This window comes from Acanthaster planci, linkage group LG03, assembly GCF_054643075.1.
Source record: "Acanthaster planci isolate LZ-2023a linkage group LG03, COTS_SCS, whole genome shotgun sequence".
In the NCBI taxonomy this organism is placed as follows: domain Eukaryota; kingdom Metazoa; phylum Echinodermata; class Asteroidea; order Valvatida; family Acanthasteridae; genus Acanthaster; species Acanthaster planci.
In genome coordinates this window covers 16171111-16191077 of record NC_141779.1, presented here as the reverse complement: position 1 = coordinate 16191077, position 19967 = coordinate 16171111, and the positions used below count along the sequence as shown (strand labels likewise).

Genomic DNA, 19967 nt, shown 5'->3' with positions numbered 1-19967 from the left:
GAATAAAAAAACGATGTATTACCTATTTGACCGGATTCACTCAAGGAAAAAACAGGCCGTAAACAAGAGTGACACGCTATGGAACATCAGCATCGACCAGAGTATTAAAAGCTTGAAAGGGGTGTTAATTTTGTTTAGAGACCCGACGATCAAGAACCCGCAAAAATTTTATAATCCGCACATCACAAAAACGATTGTTACGGTCGAAGGGAAACCGAATCAACTGTACTCGCAGGGTCTGTTTGAATATCAACATTGGAATGAAGTAACTAAGTATTTCGGAGACTCGGATAAAGAATTGGCTAGAGGGACCGTCAAAGATTTAAACTTAACAGGAGTAGACCTAGCCGGCTATCTAAAAGACAAGTACGGTCTCTGGCTCGATTTCAGAAGTTCCGACGACAATTCGGCCCACGGATCGGGTAGACCCCTAGGCGGTGGTGGAGATATCGCAATTCAAATGGAACTTGAAGCCGAAACCGCAGGGCCGCTGACGATGTACGTGTTTTTGGTGATGGACGCGCAACTGACGGTGGAAGAAGGAAACTTCAAGAGTTTGGTTTATTAAAATTAAATGAACGGAAATTTTAAAAATCCTCACTACGCTTTGATCGTGGGCAAAACTGGGTCGGGTAAAACTCAGTGGATTTAAAATTTATTGGAAACTGAGTATAGGTTTACGTTTGAAGCCATCGTCATTATCTGCCCGACGCTTTTTAAAAACAAAACGTACTTGGACCGACTGTGGATATACACCGACGAAAACGTTTATCTTTGTGATTTAGATCGGGAAAGACTAGAGTTAAATGAGGCGATTGAACTTTATCAAAAAATTTTTGACGGGGTTTACACTTTGTTTATCATCGACGATTGTGCTGCAGATCAGTTTATTAAATATCGAAAGAAGTCTAAAAGTGGTTCTGCTTGCGCCCTTAGTAAAATGGCTTTTAGCGGTCGACATTACCTTCACAGCTGTTGGCTACTTACCCAAAAGTACAACTCGGTTTTAAAAGATTTCCGAGAGAATACTGCCTGGACCGCGATATTCCACTGTAAAGATCGTAATTCGTTTGACCAATGTTTGGATGAGAACGATGTAGTACCGGACGAAAAACGAGAGGAAATTAAAAGATACCTACGCGACGTGAGATTTAGTAAGCTGGTATTAAATACAGAACCGCCGGTGAATTATTTAGTTCATTAAACTAATGTTAACTCGCTATGAGCTAATTTTATTTGCTTTAAATTAATTCCCTTTTGTTATAATCGGGCTAACTCAGCCTGGTTATAACTAATTTTATTTTTAGTTATAATAAATAAGCAACAATGTTTGAGCTAGTTCAACTACTTACTCAACTAGTTATCGCAGCTAACTTAACTTACTACACAGTCGAGTACCTACGCCTAAAGCACGCCTACAAGAAATTTAAAAATCATATAATTAAATGGACGATATTAAATCTATACTGGCCGAATCAAAAAGCAAATCAACCGAGCAACAACCAAACGTCAAAGACAGACTTTGCGCGATAGCCGCGTCAGGCGAGAGTAAGAAATATCTCGGCAAAGAATACTCGATCAAGGAGATTGAAACCATGTCATCCAAAGATCAAGAAAAATTATTCAATTTGTACGAAGTTAAGTTTGGCAAAGAGATCGTAAAAACTCTCGGCCCTGCTATTTTGAGCCTTTATTCTCGCTTGCTAGGAATAGCTACCCCGATCGATCTACTCGGATTCAAGGTGAACCTAAACGTCCAAAGAAGCGCTGACTAAGGATTTAAACAACGACCCGATTATCAGTCAGACCATGGGGCACCTACTCACTGAAGTTTGTTACAAGTACGGGGTTTACCTGTCCCCACTTACAGCAGCGTTGATTACCACTAAACACCTGGAGTTCAACAAAAGTTCTCTTATTATAAAAGATGTCAACGGAAACGAGCAACAACGAAGCGAACCCAACACCAGCGAACAACCAAATTCAGACGGTTACTAAAGCTAAAAATCCAAAGCGTGTAGAACAAGGTAAAAAATTGGCCGAGCATAACAAAAAGATGAAGCAGCAGCTCGCCAAGATGAAATTAGCTAGCGAAGAGAGCAGCGAAGAGATGAACCAAAATAAAATTTATCAAACGGTTACAGAGAACAGAAACTTGATATTTGGTGGATTGGCTATCTCTGGGGTTCTTCTCTATTTAATTTGGAAAAACAAGTTGAAAGCCGAAACGAACAAGAACCGATTAGTTCAACCAAAAAACGAGCGAAACAAAGCAAACTCGAGCCAAGAAAATAAAATTGAAGAACCAATTTTGGATATGGAATGAATTTAAAAGTTCTTTATTATTAAATATGAGTAACGCTAAATTAATCGACGTAAACGGAATCGCAAATACGGTTTACCACGGTGCCGTCGTCTCGGGAATTTCTATTGGATATGCCATGCTGTTGAGCAAGCTGATCAAGGTCAAACCGCCAGATCTAAATAAATTATCCGCCGAAGACGCGTTGAAATTGACCGCGTTGTCTAGCGGTGCATTGGCTACCCAGGGTTGGTTGGTAGCACAGGGTATCCTGCCCGCAAGCCTGCCCACCGCTTAAGTTTCTTTATTTTAAAGTTAAAGTGAAATGGCTGAAGGAGGAGTTGATTTTGAAGAAATACCACTAGAAAACAAAGAGGAGACCGATCAAGACTTGCAATTGGAGTGGGAGGACTTAATACTTAATCCAACGCAAACAGAAACGTCGTTAGAAGACACTAATTTTACACATCCTATTGACGTTGGGCCAGACGAATAAGATGAAATATACGGCGGCTTAGAGATCGAAAAGCGATACAACGAGTTAATTAAAGACGTCGATCCTTTACACGAAACAGAACTAACAAGACAAGTCAACTTAATGGATCTTACGCAATTGTTAGCGAATCTAAAGTGAACGATTTTTACTCAGCTATCAAAAAAGAAACCGGATACGAAACAAAAATAAAAGACCCAAATATTTTTAATTTAGATAGTAAAGATCGCCTGTACGTAAAGTTTGAAGGCAAAAAAGTTCTTTTAACTCAAGAAAACGATAATAGTAAATTTCTTAGCCTAAGTACTATCAGACAAAGAACAAACACAGATTTTATAAGACGCGTTTTAGGCTTGCGTCATTACGTTTCCGGCAAAACAAAAGAAGAAGCTGCTCAGGTGCATCGTAAACTCGCGGAACTTCATCCCGAGAGCATAGAATTGGTAGAACAACCCCAAGAAGCAGATCTAGCGAGCGACATCGTGGAAGACCTCACTCGTGACGTAGACGTTCAAACCGAAGGGTTAAATTACAGAGAACTCGTCGCTTTAGATAAATCGTTACAAACGGTAAAAGGAGAATTAATTTTAAATCAAGGTAAATTAGATGATTTAGACGCAAAAATTCAACAGTTTGAAGCCGAGTTGGAAGAAGCGGCATCTGAAGTAGAACGTACAGAACTTCAACGGCAAGTGGACGACTTACGAGTCGAAAGACGGGGTAGATTAGAAGTCATCAATAGAAACACCGATCAATTGAGGAGCCAAATTAATCGCATCAAGGAAACGATCGAAAAGATCATGAATTCAGATTTGACACTACGCGAGAAGATTCGAACGATATTTAGAGAGCAAGGCGTCACGATCGTAAGCATCGTTAGTAGTATCGTAGCTAGCGTTAGAGCTGTTGGAACTCCTAGTGTAACGCCTGAACCGACACCAACGCTGGCTCCTCCTTCCAAAAGTGGAATTACCAATTGGATCAAACGTCAACTGTGGAACCTGGCAAACGTGTTGAAGAAACTCGGGTTGAAAGCTTTAGGCGCTTTGCCCGGGGTCATAGGTAGCATTTTGAGTTGGATTTTTAACGTGGCGAGTAAAGCGGTCGGATGGGTGGCGGAGCACGTGTGGACCTTGTTTGTAGGCTTGGGTGTTTTGCTTTTAACGTACGTGCAAAAGAATGGGTAAAAAGGGATTTTAAATAGGCAAAAAAAATAAACACCTGTTTTCTGCATGGAAAAACAGGTGTTTAATTTTTTTTGCCCTAAATCAAACCGTTTATGTGAAAACCTTGTATAACATAAAACCGATGACACCCACGGCAACGGCTCCGATGGTTAAGGACAGTTTCTCTTCGTCGTGCGCGTCTAAGGGTTTGCTTAAAACTGGCTTTACAATTGGCTTTAGTAAAATTGTTGGTTGACTTGGTTTGCTCTCTGGTAACAGTTCTGGTTCTTCATTCAAACTCGGTACGTATCCAGTCTTCATATCCTCAGTCGCGATTTGTAAATTATTGTTGTAACCCTCAAACGTACCGATGCGTAAGTCCATGTCCGAGGGCACCAGGTACAAACCCGGGGCGACTACGAAGTTTAAAGGCGTTTTTGCGTATTGTAGCGAATCTTGAAATTGGTCGATCGACTGTTCGAGATCGGGGTCCGAATTAATTAAAGATTCCACGATCGTAATAAATTGTCGTCGCGCGTCTAATCCGGTGCCGGTGGCCAAAACGCTGGTCTTGGTCTGTGCCTGTGCCCCGAGTAATGCGTAGACGTAAGCTCGAATTGATTCGTTTACCTTGGTGATTCCCACGTCCGTCAACCGAGACTTTTTAGGAACAAAATCCCACCAGGCCAAAGTAACCGCGTCCGACTGTGAAATCCAGGTGACCGTGTAGGTACTCGCGTGACCGGAGCTTTCCCATCCAAATCCCATGTAAGTAGATCCCGCGTATTTACCGTTGGTCACGTGTAAGTCGTGCGCGTCGTAGTTTTTACCCGGAACAGGTATATATCCATTGTCGTAATAATAAGCGGTGCCTAATCCGTTCGACAAAGTGCCTCTTGTTTGTTTATACGATTTATTCGAGTCTACTCCGTATAAAAGGCACGTGTCGGTAAACTTCCGATGGTCGTAATTATTGTGTAACGCGTCAAATACGTCGTCGCTCGGAATGGGCATCACGCAGTCGTAAAATATTTTTCGTACGGTGTAATACACGTGAAAGTTAAATAAAGCCGAGACGTACGGATTGGGGTCAGACAGCAGATCAAAACCCACACCGCAGGCCGTCGTCGCGCAATAGACCGCAAAATTAAATTGATTTTGGTAAAACGATATCGACTCGGTAGACCACCTATTTACCGCTTCGCCCGTGGTTACTTTCGGTAATTTATACGCGTGCGTTAAATTTGGAAACTCGGCTGTAAAGGAATTGTCTTCGTTGACTACAATGTTTAGACTACTAAAATTGCCTCCCATTTATTTTAAGCGGGTGGAAATTCATGATATTTAACCGACTTTGTAAGGCTTATTCGCCAAGTTTTTTCATAAGATCTTTTTTTAAAGACGCCGCCCGTTCGTTGGCTAGCGCTTCTGCTCTTTCGTTGACTTGACGTTCGAATTCTTCTTTAGACGTTTCTTTAGTTTCTTCCAATTTTGTAGACGTCCGCGATCTGATCTTTTCTTTCATCTCGTTAAACTTTTTCAGCTCGGATAAAATAAGGACAAATTCCTCCTGGGATATGTCACCGTCTTCAATCGCGTGAGATACGTATTCCTCGATAGTGTTTAATTTAGCGTCTGCCAAAATTCGAATTTGGTCGTGTTTTTTTTAGTTTTGTGGGTGAGTCTACGGGAGGCGTACTTTAGAACCGCGTAAGCACCAAACGCACCGATAGCGATGCCTTCCATCACAAGTCCGACGGGCCCGGTAACGACGCCCAAAATGGCGGGAATGCCGACGGCTGCCGATGTGGCTCCAATTGCTTCTACGCCGTACTCCACGTATCCGAGCGCGGTTAAAAGTCGTTTGATCTTTTTGTAGCAAGCTTCCCTCGCGTCGCGTTCTCTTTGGATTTGAGATTTAATTTCTTCAATCTTTCTGAGTCTGTAAATTTTGGTTTCACTCGCTCCGCTCGTTTCAGCCGAGTTTAAAGTCAAATCCGGGTAAATTGATCGTTGTTTGTTAGTCGTCATCTTATTACTTTTATAATTACGCGTTTTATATTATATTTAATTCGATAATTACTCCACTGTTTTCGTTTTGTACCAATTCCCCACTTTCCAATTTGATGTAAAAAGTTAACTCGTCTATATTTCTCCGTTGCAATTTCTTGGGCATATCAAAATCGCTACGAAAATATTGATATGTTGAAATAACTTGTAGCAAGTCAAACGATTGCCCGTTGTAAAAATTATAGTCAGCGTCCAATTGAGGACAATAAATAAACGCGAGTTGATTCTATTCCAATGTATGACCACTTTCAAATAAAATGTTTTTTACTAAGATTACCTTATCACCATTTAAATTATTGATGGTGTTTTTCAATTTAAACGTTTGAGGATTTTGGCATAAGTAAAACGTGTGAGTCTCCATTTTTTATATACCCGCTTTTAAAAACTTTTCGAGGGCGTTTTTCCAGTGCTTATCTGAGACTTGAAAAAGGTCTTTCACTTTAGATTCGGTTTCCCCAGTGACGTCTTGATAACATACCGCGATTAAAGCCTTCAACGGTTTACCTCTGGAGGTCTTACCGTTTAGAACTTGGTTTAACTTGTATTCTATTTCACCTGCTTCGCCGTTTTTAAAACAAATGTTATACTTCTGCAACGTTTTTTTCGATTTTGGTGGTGGCGGTTTTCTCCAAACGTGATGCTTGAAGTATCGATCTCCCATGTCGGCGGGGATGTAAGAAGTGAGCGAAGCAAACCCAAAAATTTGGCCACAATGTTTACAAACGTTTCTTTCATCTATTTCGAGTATTTGGTGATTACAAGCGGGTATCGGTTGACTTTGTTTTTGTGATCCCGCTATGTGTACTTCCTTTAGATTCAGCAAGTGACAAAGTTCCGCGTCAGGCATCTTTATAAAAGGGTTAAATTTTTTGAAATAAAAAAAATTTAACCCCGGTTGATATAACCGAGGTTAAATTTTAGTAATACTTGTTTCTTTTCTTTAATCAGAATCACTCACTTTCTTTCATTTCCCCTAACGCTTCCCAAAAGCATGGTTTTTCTTTAACCGTGAGCATAGCCGTCGTAACTCGATACCTAACGCTCGCTCCGCAAGAAAGTGAACCGTGGGCACCAAGATAAATGTCTCTAAGAGAGATCAAAGAGACCGCGTGACATTTTTTATTTACAAAAAGAGCGCGATCGATTTCTTTAAATGACTTGTCCACCAAAGAGGCATCATAGTCGATCTTAACATACATCCTACTTTTATCGGTAAAAGCCGGTTTAACTAAGCAATCGATCCTATCGGGTAGGTCGCCTAGTTTTTGAGACACTTTAAAAGAGTTACGCGAACTCGCGGGGAGATCTTCTAGCATCTTATCTGGTAAGTTTTCAAAATATTTATAAACTTCGTCATTTACACGTAATAGCAACGATTCAGTCTCGGGAGATATCTGATAACAAATTTGATCTTGACCAGTAGGTTCCTTAGTACCATATTTGTAAACTGGGTTGACTCCGTAACAAGGGTCTTCGAGTCTAATCAACAGTTGTTTGTTTTGGCCCTTGTGGTGATAAGCGATCTTAGAAAAACACTTTGTTGGTCTTAAAATGACTAAATATTTAGGATTAAAAGGGCCATAGGTAATTTTTGGGTTTTTGTTGCCGGCATTTAGACGTTCGTGGTCATTTGAGACGATAAATATTTGAGTTGGCATGGTTCTATTTATATATAGGTTTTTAAAATTTTTTCATTTTTTATTCAGGCGGGATTTCTACTTTAATTAAATGTTCGACGTCAGCGTCGTATTTAATAATTAATCCAATTTTTTTTAATCCGCGTCGAGTTTAGACGATGAACCGGGCAGTGGCTCGTTCTCTCGCGCGTGCCTCAGCTTTTTATGCTTGCCGTCTACGAGCACCACGTGATCCATTCCTTCCAACTCGACACAATTTACGCAGCAGGTGCAGTATGTACAACCAAAACATTCGATGCAATGGACACACTCGTAACAGTCCTCGCAACTGTCCAAGGCATTTGAATTTCTGCAGTCGTATGAATTAAAACAAGCCGCGCAATTTATACATCTACCACAATCGTCGCTGGTGGAGCATCCTTTGCATCTGACGCAGTCTTGGCATTCGTGACAATTGTGGCATTCTTTACAATCGATGCATTTGCGTAAAATTTTGAAATTTAAACAACGAAAGCAATCGTACGAATCTATCAAGTTGATCGAATTTCTCGTGTCTTTGCAAAAATAACAATTCACGTTTGTAGTTTTATCTACCATTTATTTTTATGTATTTTTATTATTGTTTGTTTATTTTTTATCATTTTATGACGGGCAAGTCTCGACTTGTATCGACGGAAAGTCCCTTTTTTGTTTGTGAGTGATTGCCAGTCACGAGTAAGATTTATCCCTCTTTTTTACGAATGTAGAAACTTATAAGAATCGCGAAATTGGGATGTACGTATTTACACGTTGTTTTTTGGAGATTTTTTTTTTGGTCGGGTAGGTACCGGAGGGAATCTGGAATTCAAGATTTTTAGGGGATTCCCCGATTTTTTTTTGTCGATGTACTACCCAGGGGTTTTGGTGAAAAAGGTGAAAAAGGGGGTGTGGTCCAGAACTGTCCATCCCCTACTACTGCACTTTCTGGTTCACAGTGACGTCACGACGAGTCTACAAGTCTGACTAATTTGATTGGTAGAAATGTCATTTCACATGCAACTATGAATAACTACGTATCACCAATGGGGGGCTGATTGGCTTATCCGTCAAGTCAGACTTACTGACCAGGGACACACGTTTCTTTGACTATAACGCCGGATATCACGGAAAAGCTATCAAATCAGGGCGCCCTATAAGAAGTTAGGTTTTCCTAGGAAGGTTAAGGGGAATTATCATAAAATGGGCGTATCTTAACCGTTGCGCATGCGTTTTCATCTAGGAAGGTTGGGGAAACTTATCACAAATGGGTTCACGAACTTTTAAGTGTAAGAGACAAAAAACTGCGTTCCTGACTGACATGCATAGTAGCTCTGGTAGGGGAGCGTTATTCTTAGAACCACCAAGCCTAGGGTTCAAGTCTACAAGTAGTAGCCTCTTCTTGGTGGGGAATTAGTTGGTTGGAGGATGTTTTATAATAGGGAAGTAAAGCCCGACATTTACCTTAGCACTTGAGTTTCTAAGTGTCCACTAAACTGATTGAGCTTACAGTTAACTACGCCCGTATATGATAATTACCTCTAACCTTCCTAGGAAAAACAAAATCCGCGAACGGCGCGTAGGGGATGGTTGACAGGGATGGGGAAGAGCAAGGCAAGCTCGACCTGATTCAAGTCTAAAACGCTCCTGAATTTCCGTGGCGTGTTCGTTATACATGTATTCAACCCTCACAGTCGAGTCCCAAATACTCCGATTTCAACAAAATGCACCTTAGGGGGGTTAGGGGAGATTAACGGGTATATTTCCCATTCTGTCATACGGTAATGGTTTCCGCTGGGAAATGCAAGGTTACGATAGCGGCAACATTTCCTAGTTTTGCCGTTTCTCATTTGAAGGCTTGTTGTTCTGCATGTTCCAGATGGGTCCTGGGTCAAATGTCACATGATAAAAGTAAAAGAAACACTGACGCCTTCGTATTTTGGGATTATGTATTGCTCATTTTTATTTCATCATAATCTTTAAAAATGTTTTCAGTACTGTAACCGCACCGGTACTCGTCCTTTTTGAAGGGTATCCAAAACTGAAAATGCATCTGATATATTACTCTGAATTTATTTATGTTACAATAAATAATAATTGATGGGTTTGGAAAGGGCAACGGGGATTCCAAAAGTTCTGATTGTCCGTCTGAATTGATGTTGTACTGATCAATAATACAGAATACGTACAAATTCAGTATTTCATTTGATGAAAACTTTGTGCACATTGTTGGCAAAAACATACAATACACACCCCGGAAAATGTCAACACGCTTCTGATATATAAAAAAAACATGCACGTAGTTTCCGTGCACAACTGTAATAACACACCAAGCGTGTAAGTAACAGTCTAGTAGGAACACACTTTGAACACACTACACACGCCACTGTGGATAAAATGGGTAAAACAACACGGCAGAGTCAAAGTATCGAATACTACTGAATAACAATCAATGTATAACAGTAACTGTATTTCTCATAACCAAACAATCTTTACAATTAACACACGTTTTTGGCAGTTAAGCTCAATTCAAAACTAGAACAGACCCAAATTCTACATAGAAATGTGACTAGTCAGGAAAATTCATGTATTAATTAAAAGGCAAGGATAACGGTTGTCACGGAGAAAACACAACACACGTGTACACAAGTATTGACTAGTAGTGGCAAATTATACTACCGACTGTCTCGTGCTTTGTGATGCTCATAGAAACTTAACGACCCCTCTGAGCCGATTACTGACCGGCCAAAAGTAACAAGTTAAAAATTGTCGATAAAGCTTGCCAAGGAGGGATGGGGGTAATCGGGCAAAGGGGAAGGGAAACGCAAAATGCACGGAGGAGTTTCGATACCGTTGATACACTCAAGACGTTTCCGAAAGGGGAAGGAAGTGGGGCAGGAGTAAACAGTGGAGTCAGGCTTCATCTGCAACAAGCATGTTCACGAAATTTAGGCACAGTACAGCCCGCCATTATTGCGAGAGAATCCAGCGCCGACCAGTCTTGCAATGTTGACTGGCGGTGTTCTCCGCGCAACATCAATGCCACACGTTGGGAGTTGTGAATGATCCTTGCGATGACTTGACACAACTTGACCACTAAATGCTGCTTTCGAAGGCAAATACTGGCGCTGTAGTTTGGTCCAAGTCTTAATACGCGGTTTTCGTATAACAGCCGACCAAAATCTATTACTACAGAACAGAAACGCGGTAAAAAACTTACAATAATGCTTGCATGCTTCAACTTTCACAATGTAGGCTGAATTACGAGGAAACAGTTAAATAATTGCCACTTCAAACAATGTATTCCTTCACTACGGATAATTACACAAACACAAAAATACAGCAAATGATGACCTTCACAACAAAGCTCATTTCCACATTGAGAAGATAAATAAAACAACGGTGCTAATTAAGGTTCACATAGTAATCTGATCAACTTCCATGTTCACCCACGTACGTCACAAAACTTTTGATTAAATTGCTCATTAGGAACGTGGGTTCATTTTAACAACATCAAGATGTCGCATGGGGAGATTCCCGGACGACTTCGCCGCGCAAGCCATGTTTAAGTGCATTAGGTGAGGGGGGGGTTTCAAATTCACTCTGTGTTACACGAAGTAGAATTGGGAGTGGGTTTTGGTATTTGCCCCATGAGGCAAGAAGGCAAACAGTAAACCATTTGAAGAATTCAAATACGGTTTTCTGAGTGACTTTTACCCATCTGGACTATAATTGGAGACTGAAGTCCTCAATACCCAATGTTTAAGACAGATATTTGTCCAACGTGTTTGGGGACTGTTGAAATATTTGTAAATGGAATGCCAAGTAACTATTTACACAACATAATTTATCTTTTTCTTCAATAAATCTTTTTTTTTCTAAGGAAAAGAAAAAACCCACCCACTTTTACAAGTCAAATATCTGCATTGTTTAAAGTTGAGAATTAGACAAATACAAGCTGTGTACATAGACAGAATTTACACGGTACATTTTAAACGATACTGTACACTTTTTTACAACCTTCTTTCCCAAAGAAAAAAGACAAAATGCACATCTTTATAACACACGTTACACTGCTTCTGAAACCTGACGACACAATCCAGCCACAATGCAAACCATCATTTTTATGAATTTGTAATGGATTTTTTCACTAGAAATGATTCATTTCATTTTTTTTATCCCAGCAAGAATGACGATGGAACTCCGAGTCACAGTGAACGCATCCATTTCTGTATTTTCCCCCTTGCCTTGCCGCACAGCAGTACCGCTAGGAGCATGTCAACTTCCCAGTCAGTTGCCATGACAATATTGCAGTCACAAACAGCCTGATTTCTAGCTTATAAAATGTGTGGGACCATTGTCCAGCGACGGCCATTTCAAGTCTGATTCCCTGAAGCTCTGTAAATAATACCCAATAACACCTGCTCTAGATTGCCCGACTCCAGAATCCATTGGCTGTATAGGGTTGCAATAAGGTTATAAAATACCTTTATCTCCAATAGAAAAACAACTTTTCTAAATTGTTTCTTTTTTATAAATTTTAAACACCGGATCATTTCCTATTGCACTGTCTTTTCCCTGCATCATTGCTATATACACGACCCTGTCACAAAGATATACACCCGACTTGTCCCTAGTGTCTCCACACACACACTGAACACTTGGCAAAGACTTTGTCTTGGGTGGAAAAAACCAGAAAAAAAAAGGTCCGTCACTGGGAGCAGGGAAAAAGTGACAAAAACCTACAAAGTTGACGACGGCTATATATCCGAGGACGATATTTATCAAGCAATGGGATGGAGTGGTAGAACTAAGTGAGAGGCCGCAAGGCTTAAAAACTGAAGGGTGGTTTTCTTTTCAAGAATCTAGCCCACGATTTCCCATACAAATAAGATGAGACTTACAGGGTACCAGTCAAATCAAACAACTGATGCAAGACAGAAGGCGCTGAGGGAAAGTGGGAACCAACTATTTTTGGTTTAAAAGAAATGCTATACCATGCTGGAAATCTCCTATCTTTTGCTTCCCAATCACACACAGTAAAGTCTTGGACTATTGATGCGACTGTGTTTCTCGAATGTAGCTCACTATGTTCCTCCCCATGCTTGTCCTTTTGACCCCTCGTAAACGGCAGCTGCATTGTGTTGTCATCACTAAGACAATGAACACCATTCTTGCATAGTAGAAATCTAACGGGTGAGAGAAGATGGGAACAGAGACGAGAATAAAGATAAAAAATCATACATCTCCGGATTATAATGACTGGAACTTTTTGTTGAGACCAATAACACAGTTTTCTATGAAATACACATGAACATAAATGCTTTGCTTGGGGTATGTCATCGGTAGGAAACAATAATAACCAAACATGGAATAAATTAAGATCTATGACTGGTTGTTGGATAAAAACGCAACAAGTGAAATTTACAGTTTGGGTTGAACAACAAGCAAAATGCTATCATATAAAAAAGGGACTAGGATTACACAGAAATCTCAATACAAAATGCTGATTCCTTCATGCAGTCTTTCTTGCTCAAAGAAAAGAAGAAATGGTGCCAACCAAACAGAGAACAAAAACCTTCAGTGAACTTTCACAAAACTATCATCCTGTATTTCCATGAAAAATCTAGAAGTGTAACAGAAGCAAGTCATTGTGTGCACCAATAACTAGTAATGAGAATACAAGACTTGACTTACCTATGAACCAAAAATCAACAAACTCTCCGTTTCACAAAAAAAGGAAAGCAAATCCCTAATTGAAAACAAACTTACTGTACTGGTCTTTCAATTAATCTTGACTACAGTAAAAACAGAAAAAGGAATACAAAACAGACACTCAGAACAATAGGACTGATATCAGAGACAACAATATGGACTAATGGCTAAACTAAGTTTAATGAATTGCCATGAGAATGGATACATACAAAATAAAGACAAGGAGAAAAAAACAGCAACATACAGGTGTGCTGTCTAAAAGACCTGGGTGACACTCATCTTGCAGGATCCGTTTTTGGTCTAGTGTCAGACTCATACATGAAGTGGCAGTGTTAACAGCTACAGGCATCAACACTGCAGATCTTTTCGGAAGAATTTCTTACGGGGTTAGAGAGAGTCGGGCATACCCATTGGCTGGGCGAGCTTCACCAAAACGAGTTCAATGCACTTACCCATTCAAGTTGTGTAATTTTCATTTGGCTGCTGGGGGGGGGGAAATTAGGTAGGTGGGCAAATGCTCAGCTACTCAGTATAATACAAAAGACCTCTTAATTAACATTTGCAGGTGGCCACTGTGGCCACTGGCCACAATGCAGAAGCAACCAGTATGACAAGTGGGCATGTGCTACCATGGACAGGCAGCCACATTTAACTGGTTGGCCTCCAACAACAGCTGGCCACCACAGACTGCCAGCCACACAGAACTGTTGGCCACCAACGTTGGCTGGTGGCTACCAAAGACGGGCCACCACAATGAACTGGTAGCTACTGAGACAGATGGCCCCCAAAATCTTTTTTAAAAAAAGGGACCTGCAGCCATACTTATGATGGCCATGATAATATGTGGACAACAATGCTCGAACTGGTGGCCGTATTTGGCCTCTGTGTCTGCTTGTTTGACAGAGTGATTCCGGTTGTATTCTACTACAGGTAACACAAATCATGTGGGTTGAGGGTGCATGAATGCCCAGTACTTCTAGACAGACACTCCAGGTTACATTGTTACAAGTACAACTACGTCGTTAACATTACAGACTACACTGACATAGCAACAAGTAAGCATTAGAGTACACAAAAACATTCACAGAGAAACTACCCATGAAACATCAACATTAACAAATACAACTTGATTGACAATGATTGAAACATGACAAAGTGACACTTTCCAAATACACTGGATTGGCCCCCGTAATTCACAGGCTCATCTCATTTCCAACCAATACAGTAAAAAAAAAAAAGGAAAACCACAGAACAAAAAATGGAAATTCAAAGAAACAGTGGGAAAAAAAAACCACAATAAGCTACATTCTTGCCATTTTTTGGTTAGTGTACAAATACTCTGTTTTTAACGATGGAATTTAATCACAATTTGTGTTGTTAAAGACTAAAATTCCAACTTCTCAGCTCGAGTTCTCCAATCCCATTTTTGTGCCACATCTTCAAGGGCAAAGTACACATACTGTTCCTACCGTAACCAAAATAAATGAAATACAGATCGATTCTGCAAGGCCTGTTTTGGAAGAAAGTGGGGGAAAAAAAACAAAACCAAACCACAAACACGAAATGCTTCTCAAACGGACTAATAGACTGACAAGAAGTGGTATCCACACACATGAATGTAAAAGAACGCATTCTACCAAAGTGAAACACGCACAGGAATACAGCTTTTCTTGGTTTCCCCTCGGTTTATATACATCTTTAGTGCACCTTGTGATTGCACGGTTTGTTGTAAAACGTTATCAAACAATGAACAGTACACGAATGCTGATGGTAAAAGCCATGGGTGAGGTGAGGTCTTTCCTTCAGAACACTGGAGTACTTCTACAAAGGACAAGGGATTCTAGTCGGTCAGCAAACGACCGCTACTTTTTCCATTTCTCTTTTTCTTTAACGAAAAAGAAATTTTCTGCAGTTGATGTATTACCTAGCATTAGCTTTGCAATGAAATAAAAGATTACTTGAATCAATTTGGTAATATTAAGTCTAAAGTGACATTTTCAAACTGACAATATAAAGCAATGCTGATATACTACATCGACGGTACTTTCCGGTAGCTTTTCAAGTGCAATTAGAATGTGGCCCACTGACGCACGACTAAAACTAAAAACCAAGTGTCTTTTAAAATAAACCATCACAAATTCTTGTAAGTCTGAATTACAGAACTTAAAATGCCAATATTCTCCATCTTCAATAACTCCCTGTCACACGAAAAAAAAAAAGAGAAAAAGAAAAAAAAAAGTTCATTAAAAACCCTGTATGACCTAACCTTTTCACATAATCATTTCAGTAAATATCTTAAAATGACCATATTTTTTCTCTGGGGGAAGAAACAGTGGCGCACTTTCTTTGCCACAACACATGCTTAAGCTTACTCGATAATAATACAAATTAAGTGATCTTTTTCTTTATTTTAAAAAATTAATAACTTAGCTAACGAATTGAACATATAAAGATGTACACAACGATAAGTGACAACTCCTCTACATGAAACAACTACAATAGTTAACCTTGGCAGTTACGAGCGAGCAACTTATTAAATCTCGAAGATTAAAGGTGACTGCTGGTATATCTTTAAACAGACATGAAAAACCAGCATCACATCTAGTGAGCAACAAGCTATTTAATGTGAGTTCTACATACACACAACTACATGAACACGTACCTTAACACCAAACGTAACAACTCGGAACTTTTAAGTTAGCAATTAATACACATATGTATTTTGGTAAACAAGACTAACTTTCGACAAAAAAACTAACACTAAATATGCGAGAGAGTTGAGAGAGAAAAAGGAACACCACCTTTGATCGTTTATAAAACAGCTGAAATAATTAACATGCTTCTACGGCTGAATGACAACCATCAATGAATACATGGAGATCAATGTACACAGGATTATTCATTACACAATTGAACTCTCTCAAAACGTATCGTTATCTTTCATACCATTGATCACACGGGATAACTTCACTGAGAAATATCGCCAGCAAAGATCCGACAGGGCTGCAAACACGGGATGAGGGCTTTTGGAGAATGTGGCTACCGTGCAAAAAACATGCCATGAAATTAGACATCACTGTCACAGACTACTATTACAATCTGCTCAATTCTGCATTTTTTGACCTCACGAGACAAAGGTCGCAAGAAAAGATGCTTTTGACGCAGCTGTTTTACAATCCTTATTGAAATAACAGTTTCAAGGGTGCACCATTCTGATTTTATGTACACACTTTTGGGTGATGTTGATAACATACTCCAACACTGGGACTACTTCACTCCTTGCTCAGCCCCTTTGTACTTTTTTCCCCCTTACACTTAAAATGGACCAAAGTCTGCTTTTGAATGACCTCCAAAAGACATGCTGCAAGCACAACCATACACAGCCTGACCCCTAATCCTCAGGGTTTGTAGACTTGTAGGCAGCCTGGCTCTTTTTAGTTTGCCAGCTGTCCACCTGTCAAATACCTAAGATGCAAGAAGTACGATTCAAATTAAACCTGGGAGACAGTTAGCCCATCTACCAATTAAAGCAGTATGCTTGTGAGACTTTTGCAAAGTCTTGATCAACAAGGAGCACATGGCAGTTAGACATATACCTTGGTAAAAGGCTCATATGCCATACATGATATTGCTTTACAACTGCTTTTAAGTAAATCACCACACAAAAACAATTCAGGAACATTCCTGATGACAAGAAGTGATATGAAATTAATTGCGACGGAGAGTGTATACATGGTTTCAATTTCAGCCAAACTGGTGCCTACCCCCAGTAAGAGTGCCACGTGTTGTTAAAACTACCCCTGGAAAGGCCAAAAAAGAACACGGGCAGGTTAAAAGACAAGGATGCATCTCAAAGGAGCACTTGATTCTCGTGTACCTTCACTGCACTGGACAGTGCTAAGATTGATTTTTTACATAACTGTGCATCACAAACAAAGAAACAGTATAACAATTGTAACAACCATCCAATCAAAAAACACAACACAACATAACAAAAAAGACACAAGTCTTGAACAATTTTTTCTGAATTCTCGTAAACGTAACAGAAAATCATCACTGTCAACAATCTCATCGATTCTTAATCTCCAGTCCCTGAAAAATTTCAAAAGCTTATCCCTGAAAATATTCATAATATACTTCGCATAATTTGTTAATTAGTTGACAGCTATTGGCCACAAAGAATACGTTTTCCACTTTTTTTCTGATAAATCCATTATGGCTGGTGTGGTTTTCAACAGCTCTCCCAAGAAGCATTATTTCGAACTTCTGTCCAGTACAATTTGTGAAAAAATTGCCTGTTTCAACAGCCCCCCCCCAAAATAAATCCCAGTAAGGTAGTTCTGCAAGCTCATGAATTTCATTTCTCCTTAGCTCAGAGACTGTCCTGCAAAAATACTGAAATATAAACTAAAAGTGGGCTTTGACAACAGTTGCAGGCAAACTCAGCAGTTAGAGGCCTGGGAGTTCCACACAGGAAACTGTTGCATTGAAAAAGGACAAACCATGACCATAGTTTATAATTCTGCTTGCTCATGTGCAGTATTTTCAAGTTTGTTTTCCAAACTTAATTTGAAGCTACTCTCGTCCTTGTTTTCTTTGCAAAGTTACCACTAAGCAGCAATATAATCTCAGCAACACAATGATCAATCTACGGGGCTATGTACAACGTTACCACGCCAACACACATGAGCAGTCAATGCCTTAGTCTACCTTTTTTACAACTGGTGATCACTTCATTTATATACAACTTTCTGATCAAAAACAGAATGACAAGCGTGAAGTTTTAAATCATAGATATGTTGTGAAGCAACAGATTTAGAAACTACAGTTTACAAGTAGTACCTACATGTTGCTAAAGAAACTTGAAGTGAGCGTCTGTCAAGCCAGTTGACTCTTAAGTTTTGAAAACAATGTTACTGAGAAACTGTTTAAGTATTTGTGTATTTGTCACTTTTTTGTTCAACCATGAATGTAACTATGAATATATATATACAAACAATCATTTGCAAGTCCAACGCTCGAGTCTTATTACATGTATTTGCTTGAAAATATTAAAAGATCTTTGTTCCAGCTGATGAGACATTATCGCACAATGACATGACTTGTCCACTTGACATTCCTCACCATCTACAATATTCCCAGGGTAACCGGAGGAATTCTACTGGAGGAAGAGAAAAGCTTGCTTTTGCTACAGAGCGTGAGGAAATACAGTTTTCTTTTTAAATGCAGAATGACTGTAATTCCGTACAAAATGTTAACACACGGGGAGAAAACTTTGGGAAAGGCCTAAATTTTGGGCCCAGTCTGAAGGAAACGAAGTGGAAAAACACACTGTTCCTCCCTTTGGATGCTGAAAGTACAGGATAATTTTGACTACGCATTACAATGTTCAAAGTTTACTGTCACTAATGGCGACTTCCACCTTCATGTGGTGATAAGGACATCAACTATTTGTAAGAAATGGCGGTGACAAGCCGTTTGCAGCGGTATTTAAATGTCAACTGATCAAGACCACAAAAATCTGGTTTTGTCTTTTCTAAAATCTGTCTACATCCTACAGTGGTAGATGTGAAGCCCAGTCCTGTTTCGTACATCTTACAGAGAGGCCATTTTGGTGTCTGAATGGGTCTCCGTAGCCACAGACACGCCTATTGCAATGTATGCTTACTAACTGCAAACGAAAGACATGAATCAAACTGCAGACGTCAAATTCGGACGAGACAGAAGTAGCACTCTTGCCCAGGGCAGACGGGTGCTTTTGTCTTGGCTCTCAAGTCTGAAACACATCTGACCAAAATGGCCACTCTTCGAAACTGTCGAAAAAAACCCAAAAAGCTTGACCGGGTTTCATACACTTCTTTATACTGTTATACACACTGATAGCAGGACATAACGTTGACAACATTGAAATCAAAGCTGTGTGTGATTTGGACGCAATGCGGAAGGTTTTTTTTTTTTTTTACACGGTACGTGACGCCACACAACACGCAGATGGTACGGTACATCCGGGGCTACGAGCATGACACGGTCAAGACGTGAACACGGTCACAGTTGGGACAGCAACGGACAGAATCAGAAGAAGTGATCTGATTGGGTGGGGGAAAGAGAGTAAGAACAAGGAAGAGAGGGTATTTAGAGGGGGGAAAAAAACAAACACATGAACGTGTAAATAAATATTAACACAATGCAAACACACAACAAATATGAGAGGCAGATGAATACGGTGAGCGCTAATTTTTATCCCAATGTTCATTCATCTGGCTAAATACACTGAAAAACCTAATCTACAACGTTGCAATTTCAGTAGAAATGAAACTCAATCTGACTGAATGACAAAGGGTGACCGTTAACTGATGCAAAGTGTTCTCTCACTCGCCCAAGTCATTTTTGTTGGTGACTGATGGAGTCTGTGGTATGTTGTTAGTTACCTATTGGATTGGTCAACTGCAGAGTGGCCTTTCAGGATCCCCCCGCCCAAAGTTTGGAAACTGATTAGCCCCCCCCAAAAAAAATCTGCACATGACCTAAATTCCAATGCCGTGTCATCAGACAGGTTACATACTAAAGGA

At 39.9% G+C, this 19967-nt stretch overlaps 1 protein-coding gene across 25 annotated transcripts in view; it reads right to left on the bottom strand.

The window, feature by feature from the left end:
- Positions 1-9618: 9618 nt before the first annotated feature.
- Positions 9619-19967, bottom strand: part of LOC110973023 (CUGBP Elav-like family member 2) — a 96530-nt gene continuing 86181 nt past the window's right edge. For 24 of the 25 annotated variants that reach the window (XM_087135077.1, XM_087135082.1, XM_022223398.2 and 21 more), the window contains one exon: positions 13555-19484. The gene's annotated coding sequence lies outside the window, so the exon portion shown is untranslated. Of the gene's footprint in view, positions 12873-13554; positions 19485-19967 lie in introns of those variants that run through there. The other variant, XM_087135079.1, reaches the window with a different exon arrangement.